The 9,752-nt window shown below is 33.4% G+C and overlaps 1 non-coding gene across 1 annotated transcript; it reads right to left on the reverse strand.

Annotated features, from left to right (window-relative positions):
- Positions 1 to 5,032: 5,032 nt before the first annotated feature.
- Positions 5,033 to 5,196, reverse strand: LOC119256451 (U1 spliceosomal RNA). The gene has a single exon (XR_005127781.1). It is a non-coding gene; the product is annotated as a U1 spliceosomal RNA (small nuclear RNA).
- Positions 5,197 to 9,752: the final 4,556 nt, after the last annotated feature.

The following is a 9,752-nucleotide window of genomic DNA, read 5'->3' on the forward strand; positions in this document are numbered from 1 at the left end:
ATTGTTTTTCATACTGACTACACTAATTTATATTTCACCAACAATATACAAGGACTCCCTTTTCTCCAAATCCTCCCCAACACTTGTCATGTCTTGTCTTTTGATGATAGCCATTCTAGCAGATGTGAAATGGTATCTCATTGCAGTTGTGATTTGCATTTCCTTGATGACTAGTGATGTTGAACACCTTCTCATGTACCCATTGGCCATCTCTATGTCTTCTTTGGAAAAATGATTATTCAGTTCCTCTGCCTGTTTTTTAATATAATTTGTTTAGCTATTGAACTGTATGAGATTTTTATGTATTCTGGATATTAATTTCTTATTGCATTTATGATTTGCAAATATTTTCTACCATTCCATATATTGGCTTTTTATTTTGATGATAGTTTTTTTTGCTGCACAGGAGCTTTTTAGTTTAAAGTGTTCCACTTGTCTGTTTTTGCTTTTGTTACCAATGTTGTTGTCAAAAATATTTGCCAAGACCAAAGTCAAGGAGTTTACCCTCTATGCTTTCTTTATGAATTTTATGGTGTTGGGTCTTTTTTAAATGTACACCAACTTTATTAAACTTGGTGTTATTTTTGACTACAAAGATAATAAGTAAACCTTCATTATTAGAAATCCAAAATTACATAAAGGTATACAAAAGACAACAAGAATCCATAAAACATATGAATAACAGGAAAATCCATTGCCATCCAGAGAAACCATCATTAAGCTTTCGATTAACAATTTTATAGACCCCTCAATAGTATACTGCTGTCTGACTCTGCCCAGTAATAACAATATCCCATAGACATTTTCATGTTTTTAAGGGTAGGGTTGATTTTATTGGTATTTGTGAAACCATTAGATCTATATTAATTCATATATGTCTCTTCCATCTATGCACCATTGTATAGAGATATCAACTTTTACTGACATATTTCACTTTCTGTCTATATTTGGATTCTTTGCTCTATTTCATGTAATACACAACTCTTGAATGAATATGCTTAAAAATGAATTATTTTCTAATTATCTCTGTAGAACAAATTTATGTTAGAAGGATCACATGAAATATACATTTTACATCCTTCTGCATTTTGTCTAGCAGGTAGATACTATGAACTCTTACATCTAACAACTTATCAATGAATGTTTCCATTTTTCCAGTATCCTTGCCAACACTGGGTATTATCTCTATTTTCCCTCTTTAGCAATCTTGCGTGGTATAATGAAAGCATGTCATAGATGTTATATGCTCTTATTTTATTGGAGAATAAGCTATACATTTCTTCTGATGAATATGGGCTGTTTATATTTATTAGTTCCTCAATGACTGCCTGTATTTTTACCCAATTTACTATTCTTAAGTAATTTTTCTTAGGAATACTTTAAAAGTTTGATATTAGAATTTTTGATATTATTATCTATATAGAAATAGTTAATATAGTCAATTTCTTCCTTTATAGTTCATGAGTTATATACTATGGTCTCCCTAGCCCTAAGAAAACAATATTTTCATACTGTATCAATGCTTTTAGTATTCATGACAATAATTTTTACATTTAAATACAAAACTATGTGAAATTAGCTTTTATATAAAACAACTATTAATTCATCTTCATTGTTTATGTTGTTCGTTGTTTTCATTGTTAACACTATTTGTTAAGCAGCCTGTATTTCCTATCATTGATTTAAAATACTATTTCATCATATAAAACATTTTCATTTTATTTGAATTTATTTCTGAACTAACCAATGATCAACTGAGCTATCTTTCGGGCCTAACCTAATGTAATATTTAATGAATATAATTAAATGTTTTTTTAAAAAACAAATCATTTATATGTTATTGTTCTTCCCAATCTCATATACCTGTCTTCTGGAGAGGAATTTTAGAGTAATTTTAATAGTTTTTCATTACCAGAACAGTGGGGAATTTGTTCTACATTTTGTTAATTTAAATATTTAAGAGACTTTTTACAACATTAACAACAGTTAATGTCAGAACCAACATTTGCCTTCATTTATTTTATTAAAAAAAATTATTTATTTATGCATACAAGAGCTGGGATACAGGCCAGAGAAGCGGGGAGTGAGAGGATTCTCTAGAGACAGAGTGGGGAACAAAACAGGCAGACTGACTGAAATACACTGCTGAGGGGAGCAGCGGGCGAGTCAGGAGAGGTCTGCTGTGCCATGCAGGTTGCTCCCTGGCTGGCCAGGGATCGAGCTCATGCTGCAGGGGCTGCGGATTGCTTCATAGTGCGGTGCTTAACCCTTTGCACCACCAGGGAGGCCCCCATTTGCCTTCATTTATTCATGTTATTTTATGTTGTTCAGTATTATATATCAGCTTTCTTCAAACACACCTTTCACATTTCTTGTTGAATTTGCTCTATGTGTTTCATGGCTTTTTGCTATAATAAATGGGATCTTTATCACATTATATTTGCTGTTTATTGCTGAAATATAAGGAAACTATTGGTTTTTTTATAACACTAATCTTTAAATGATCCTCCTGACTGAACACATGATATTTTCTAATAGTTTGTCTGTTGATTATTCTGCATTTTCCAGCTGTACAGTCTTATGATCTGGAAGCAATGATTGCTATTTCCTTTTTAATATTCATGTTCACATCATTCCATTATAGTTCATGTATTAGTTTTCCATAGCTGCCATAACCATCTACCACAAACATAGCAACTTAAACAATACAAATTTACTAACTTAAAGATCTTTAGGTTAGAAGTGTAATCAGGTATCGCTGAGCTAAAACCAAAGTGTTGGCTGGGCTGCATTCCATCTGGAGCTTCTAGGGGAAAATCTATTTCCTTGCCAGTTCTGATTTCTGGACACCACTGCATTGCTTGGCTCATGGTCTCTTTCTCCATCTTCAAAGTCAGGAACATTACATCTCTTTGTGTCTTCCTTCTGCAGTCACCTCATCCTCTGACTCCATCTTCTACTTAGATGGACCCTTGTGATTGCATTGGGCTCACCTGGATAATCCAGGATAATCTCTTTTAAGGTCAGATGATTAGCAATCTTAATCCATATGCAAATTTTATTCCCCTTTGCCATGTAACCTAATGTATTTAGAGATTCTGGGCATTAGAGTATGGAAATATTTGGAGACTCAGAATCCTGCCTACTATAGCAGCTATCTTTGTTTTGTGTCTGACTTTAATCAGAAAGCTTCTAGTGGTTCACAATCAAGAACACTTCAATGCTTGCATGAAAAAGAAATGGAAATATCCTTTTGCACTATTTTACTAAGGGTGTTAGTAGTTAGATGTCCTCTTGTTAGGCTCAGACATGTTAGTAAGAGTTAGGTCTTTTTGGAGAATTGACCCCTTTCTCAATTTTCTTCTTCATGCCTGTTAACATTCCTTGCTGTGAAGTCTACTCTGTCTGAAATTAATATAGATATTCCTACTTTATTTTGATTGGTGCATTGACTACTTTTCTCCATTGATTTACCTTTAATCAATGAGTGTCTTTATCATAAAAGTGAGTTTCTTGTAGACAGCACAGAGTTGGACTTTGTATTTTGATCTACTTTGAAAATCTTTCTGTTTAAATTGATACATTTAGACCATTAACATCCAGGGTAATTATTGATATAGTTGGATTAATATCCACCATATTAATTAATATTTTCTATTTGTTGCTTTTATTTTTTTTTCCTATTTTTGTCTTTCAGTCTTTTTCTATATTCTGTCATTGAGTATTCTATATAATTCATTTTTTTCTCCTTAGAATATGTTATACTTCATGTTTTCAGTTATTTTTAATTTTTGCCCTAGAGTTTACAATATACATTTACAATTAAGTCTAATTCTAGTAGTAATAAGTAATACTGCACTGCTTTCATGGGTAGTGTGAGAACTTTATACAAACAAAATAATCCTAATTCCTCCCTCACCCATACTTTTTATCATTCATTCCACTATTTTATAAGCATACATAAATATACACACATGCATATATATACACCATCAAAAACAATATTGCTATTAATATTTCAAACAAACTGCTTTCTACTAAATCAGTTAAAAATGTTTTTATCTTCACTTAATCCTCCTTTGACATTTTTTCTTTCTTCCTTTATGTAGATCCAAGTTCCTGACCTGTATTATTGTCCTCTTCACTAGATAACTTATTTTAATTTGCTTACAAGGGACATGTACTGGTAACAAACACCTTCAATCTGCAGTTGTCTGAGAAAGTCTTTATTTCTTCTTCACTTTTGAAGGATAATGCCACAGGATACAGAGTTCTAGGTTGGTGACCTTTTTTATTTCAACACTTTAAATATTTCACTGTAGTCTCTTCATGTATAGTCTTTGAAGAGAATTTGACTATAAATCATATCTTTGTTCTTCTATAGGTAGGTGTTTACCCCATCCCCTTCTGTTTTTTTCAGGATTTTTTATTTATTTTTAATTTTCTGTAGCTTGAAAATAAATTGCCTGAATGTAGCTCTTATGATATTTATCCTGTTTAGAGTTTCTGAACTTGCTGGATTTGTGGTTTTGTGTCTGACATTAGTTTGGGAGGGGGAATCTCAGTCATTATAGTTTCAAATAGTTCTTCTGTTCCTTTCTTTTTTTTCCTCATCTAGTATTCAAAATACATGCATGTTATACCATTTATAGATATTTCATAGCTTGGATATTATGTTCTGGTTTGATTTAGTCTGGTCTTTTGGCCTTTTTCTTTACCATTTTGAAGGTTCTACTGAGATTCGCAGAAGCTCAGAGTCTTCCCCCATTGTGTCCAGTTTAATGAGTCCAACCAAGTCATTCTTCATTTCTGTTACAATGTGTTTATCTCTAGCATTATTTTTTGCTTCTTTCCTAGGATTTTTCTTCTCTCTGCTTACATTGCACATCTCTTACTTCATGCAGCCTAATTTTTCCATTGGAGTCCCTAACATGTTATTCATAGTTGTTTCAAATTACAGTGTGATATCTCCAAAACCCAAGCTATGTCTGGTTCTGATATTTGTCTTCTTTTAAACATTTTTTTTTCCTTTTATGGGAGAATGTGAACTCAGTCCCCTACTCCCACAAATGTTGCAGTCAAATTTCCCACATTTGGGGAAATCACAGGGATCAGCATATCTGGATTGCAATGGCTAAGCCTCACCCTGGGAAAACCACCTTCATGATCATGGTATCTCCCTTACCAGGTATTAATCATGTATGTATATATATTGCCATTTAGTATGCCTTGTAATTTTTTTCTTGATAGCTAGACTTGATGTTCCTGGGAAATTAACATGATATACACAGGCCTTTCCTATGTGGTGAAGGATGGGAAAAGGGAAAGGATTCTATAGTGCAATGATTAGGTTTTAAATTTTAGTGAATCTTTATATATGAACTGTGAATTTCACAAGTCTTTCTCAGTTTTTTCCTTTATCCTTATGTAGGTAAAATTTGCTAAAGTTCAAAATGAAAATGCATACATTGTGCAAAAATGAAAAATGATGTAAGAATTATATGAAATAAAATATTAAAAAAAATTGCTAAAGTTGGCTTGAGTTGGATATATTCTTTCTCTCAGCTCAATTAAGCTCTGATATATCCTAACAGGTGAGGCACTGATTAATGTTTTTCCTGAGGACAGACTTTCTTAAGAATAACAGAATGTCTTGGTTCCTTTTCTGTCCTCCCTGCAAAAAAGATGAGTGTATTTTTCTCCAGTATTTATGTGGGAACTTGCTCAAGTTCATGGATATAGAAGCTCAGTAAATATTTGGTAAATTAATCTTCTACTTGAATTGCCAATATTTAATTGGATTTGTTTTTTATATCATGTTAAAATGAGATCAACTGTATTTTGCAAAACCAAATCTATTGACAGTCATCAGTTCCACCTCTCCCCCATGAGAAAATAAGTAATGAAGTAAATTACCCTGGGGTAGAGATTTCTACTGAATTTATTACAATGTTATTTTTGAAATCTTGTTATTACTACTTTGTTTTTAACATTCCTTTATTCTTATTTTGAAATTACATTTACAAACCATCTTTACCTATAATTAACGTAGTTCTTCAGGTATAATTATATGTTTACCACACTTACATGCTCAATTCAGCCCTTTCAAACTAAGATTCCCCTATTCTTGAGCTCTTTCACTCAATAATATTTTAAAAATTCCAGAATATTACAGTTTTCAGGAAAAGTACACAAGCAAAATATTTCCCAAAATCTTTTCTATTTTAGAATAAGTATCTGTTGGTTTTACACATGGGTGGCAACTTAATAGTTACATTAATTACTGTTTCTTGCACAGGTTTTTTTTTTTTTTTTTTTCTGTCACCCTGAATGCAATCTACTTTTCCCCTTAGGTAACTTTACTGTCTTGAATTTTAAAAGAGATTTTTCCTTTCCTTTGAAATTCATCAGTTCACATCTGGCAATATTTGAGGGATTTTTGTTCTCTGTTAAGTTTTCTGGTATTTGAATGAGTCCTTCACGTTAAAAAAAACAATCATTCCTTCAATTCTGAAGTTTTCTTCTCTTAGCTCTTGGAATATGTTTCTATTCCATTTATACTGTTTCCTTTCTTCAAATATCATGGTTTGTTTTTCAATGTCTGTTCTCTCTATCAAGTTATCATATGGCGAATGTTTTCATCCTTTCCTCGTGTTCATTTCATTGTTTTCTCAATGTTGTCTCCATACCATTGACAATATTTTCAGATGATAAATTTGGTCTTTAAAGATTGATTTTAAAATTTACAGTAGTTTATTTTCATTTTAATTCCTTTTCTCAACTTTATGAACTTTTTTACAACTTAATCAGTTACATAATTTCAATATATATCTCATTCTTTACAATCTTTGTGTTTCTTGAGAGTGTGAAGCAGTTGCAACTAAGATTCTTCTATTTCCTTGACTCCATCTTTTTTCAAAACTCATTTTATTTGTGTTTTCCATTTCCATTTATTCATGTATTTATTTGTTTTGCTAATTCCTATTGTGGTTTCCTATTGCAGGACTTCTTTTTTCTTCTTCTTCTCTTCTTTGAAAAGAGTCATTTATCTACAGCTGTTCCTTTCCCAAGTTTGTGTGGATTTCCTGTTGCCGTGAGCACTGTATGAATCTTTCCCTTGGAATAAGAGCTGGAGCACTGAGTATTTTTGGATTTTGTTTTTCTCTAGTCACATAGTGTCCAAGGGGTGTGGACCAGAACCTGAGGCATTGAGCTTTACAATTTGAGAAATTTGTCTTTTTCCTCTTTCTCTATAATTTTTGGAAATAACTGAGGGTGGCACCACCTTATTGGTGATTCAGTTCTGTCTCATGGAAAAAGGGATATGATCTTTGGACTTGGGCCCTCTGCCTTTTCAGGGTGATTGGTTATAAGTTGCTATCCTTGTTTCTTACATGTTTTTAATTTGGGTTAGCCATGCATTGACTTTTATACCCTCCTGAGCCCTAGCTTCACTATCAGCCCAAACAGGAAATTCTAAGAAATTAATTCCTTCATGCTTTTCATACATCTGTCTTGTCAGAGGTCAAGGGACAAGCTGACAACAATTCTTATCCAGTCTTTAAATTTTTTTTTTAAAGCAACAATGGAAGAGTTTCTTCAGCACCAATTACTCCCCATATTTCCTCCTGGAAAAACCTGTATCTTAATTCTATCTTTCCAAATCTAAAACATCTGCAAAATTCAGCTTTTTCTTCCCTTACTCTTTTTTCTGTTGTAATGTTGTTTTCTAAGGGGACTCATGCATTCATGCCAAGCATTTTCTTCCAACTTTGTCCAAATTGTTCTGAATTTGAAAACCACTTTTCACAACTCCCATAGTAAGAAAGAGGTATACTTCCCTGGTTTCAGGTTAATAGTTTAGTCTTTTCTTGAATTTTTTCATTCTTGTTCTTTTGGGAAGAAAAAGTTTTATGAATCTACTTTTGAGGGTATCTTTCATTGATTAATTTTTCATACTTTAATTCCAAAACATTTTTCTTTCTTTTCTATTATTCTTCAGTTCAATCTGTGCTGCTTTACAGTGTACCTTAACAAAATTACACTGGATTCAAAATTATTTGCTTTCTGAGTGATTCAGACTCACTGAGTAACCTTCATATCACTCCTCTTCTTGGGGCATTATTTTATTCAGCTGCTAAGTAATTGGTTTATGTCAAGTTGTTTCTTATTATTCTTCTAGTGCTAAAAGTTCATGAGATGGTAAATGCTAAACCTAGATTTGTGACAGTTGCACTATTCTTGGTTTCTAGACTGCCTGGGGAGGAGCTGGAGGGGCTGGAAGGTATTGGATTCTAATCTATAACTAAATCATTCTGGATCTCAAAACACACAAACTGTGAACAGCACAGGGGATACATGTGAATCCCCAACGCTGAAACTTCAAAAGCCTGATAAACATTCACAAAGAAAAATAATGGTTCAGCTTTCAGCCATTGGCCTAAGAAGTTAACACATCTACCTGGCAAAACTACTGAAATAGTAGCAAAAGGAAAAGACTCTAAATCTGAAATTCACATCTAAAAATATGTATTATTTGAGAGTTGTGGAGAAACTTGATCCAATGAAAATCATTCCACTGTCCACTGGCACTGTTTCATTGCAAGTTCATCACAGTCAATCCAACTTTATCTAAATATAGTTTTAAAAAATAGACAAATGTCTATCCCAGGAGTTTTATAAAACCCAATCGTATTTCATAGGCACTCCATGCCCAAGGATGTGAAATAGGCTGCCTTGCTCTACAAATATCATACTTTATTTCATGTATCCAAAGTTTGGAGTCAAACTCTACCCTATAACTTAGAGATGCAGGATCTCTGGATTTCTTGACTGACAAGATTTCTCAGAATCTAGAACTTCCTGTGGTCTGAGTAGTCATACAAAAGCAGAGAAAGACACAGAAGAGGTTGGCAAAACAGAAGCCAAACTGGGAGTTGGATGGGTCTGAAGGGAGACTTATGCCTCAGTGCTGGCTAGACTGCTGGTTTGTTATGAGAACTTAAGTCCTTGTGACCCTGAGTTCAGCTAGCCTCCCTGACCTCTTGTAGTCTAGACAAAAATGAGTCAAAATTTTAATTCATATTTTGTGTGAGTCTACTGCAAATTCCTAGGGAATTTTTTTGTGTACTTTGGGGCTTCTGCTTTTGTGGGTGTGGTTTCTTTTCTGTATCAACTCAGTACAGTAATGACATTCAGCCTCTTTATGAAATTTCACTAAAAACTGATCCTTACAAAGCACTTGTGATTTAGCAGTAGGACTAAAATGAAAAAAGGATTTCTATCATGGCTGGCTTTATGACATGAAATTAGATATTAGGATTCCCCATATAAAATATCACCCACATCATTTCACCAATATTGATATCCCATGGTCATGACTTACATGCTTTCTTGCTTTCCATAGTCTGTATTGGCCAGAGTAAGTTAAAAACAACCCAATATCCTAGTTGTTTAAAGAAAGAGTGGTTGTTGCCTATATCATAGTCAAGTTAGGTATTTAGAGGGAAGTCTTGCACAGTGATCCAGAAATCCAATCTCTTCTCTAGTGGTTTCAGCTCAGAGCGCTTCTCTCTGGATCTTCTCTATCCAACTGGGAAACAAGGAAATGAGTGTGGAAAATTGAGTATGAAGAAACACATGGGATGGTTTAGGGGCCAAGCCAAGAAGTGGCTCACATTGTTTTTATCAACAGTTCATTGTCCAGACCTACTCATGTGGCCCCACAGAACTGCAGAGGAAGCTGGGAAATG

This window comes from Talpa occidentalis, unplaced genomic scaffold (genome assembly GCF_014898055.3).
Source record: "Talpa occidentalis isolate TD23 unplaced genomic scaffold, MPIMG_talOcc4v2.1 talOcc4.3, whole genome shotgun sequence".
Lineage (NCBI taxonomy): Eukaryota > Metazoa > Chordata > Mammalia > Eulipotyphla > Talpidae > Talpa > Talpa occidentalis.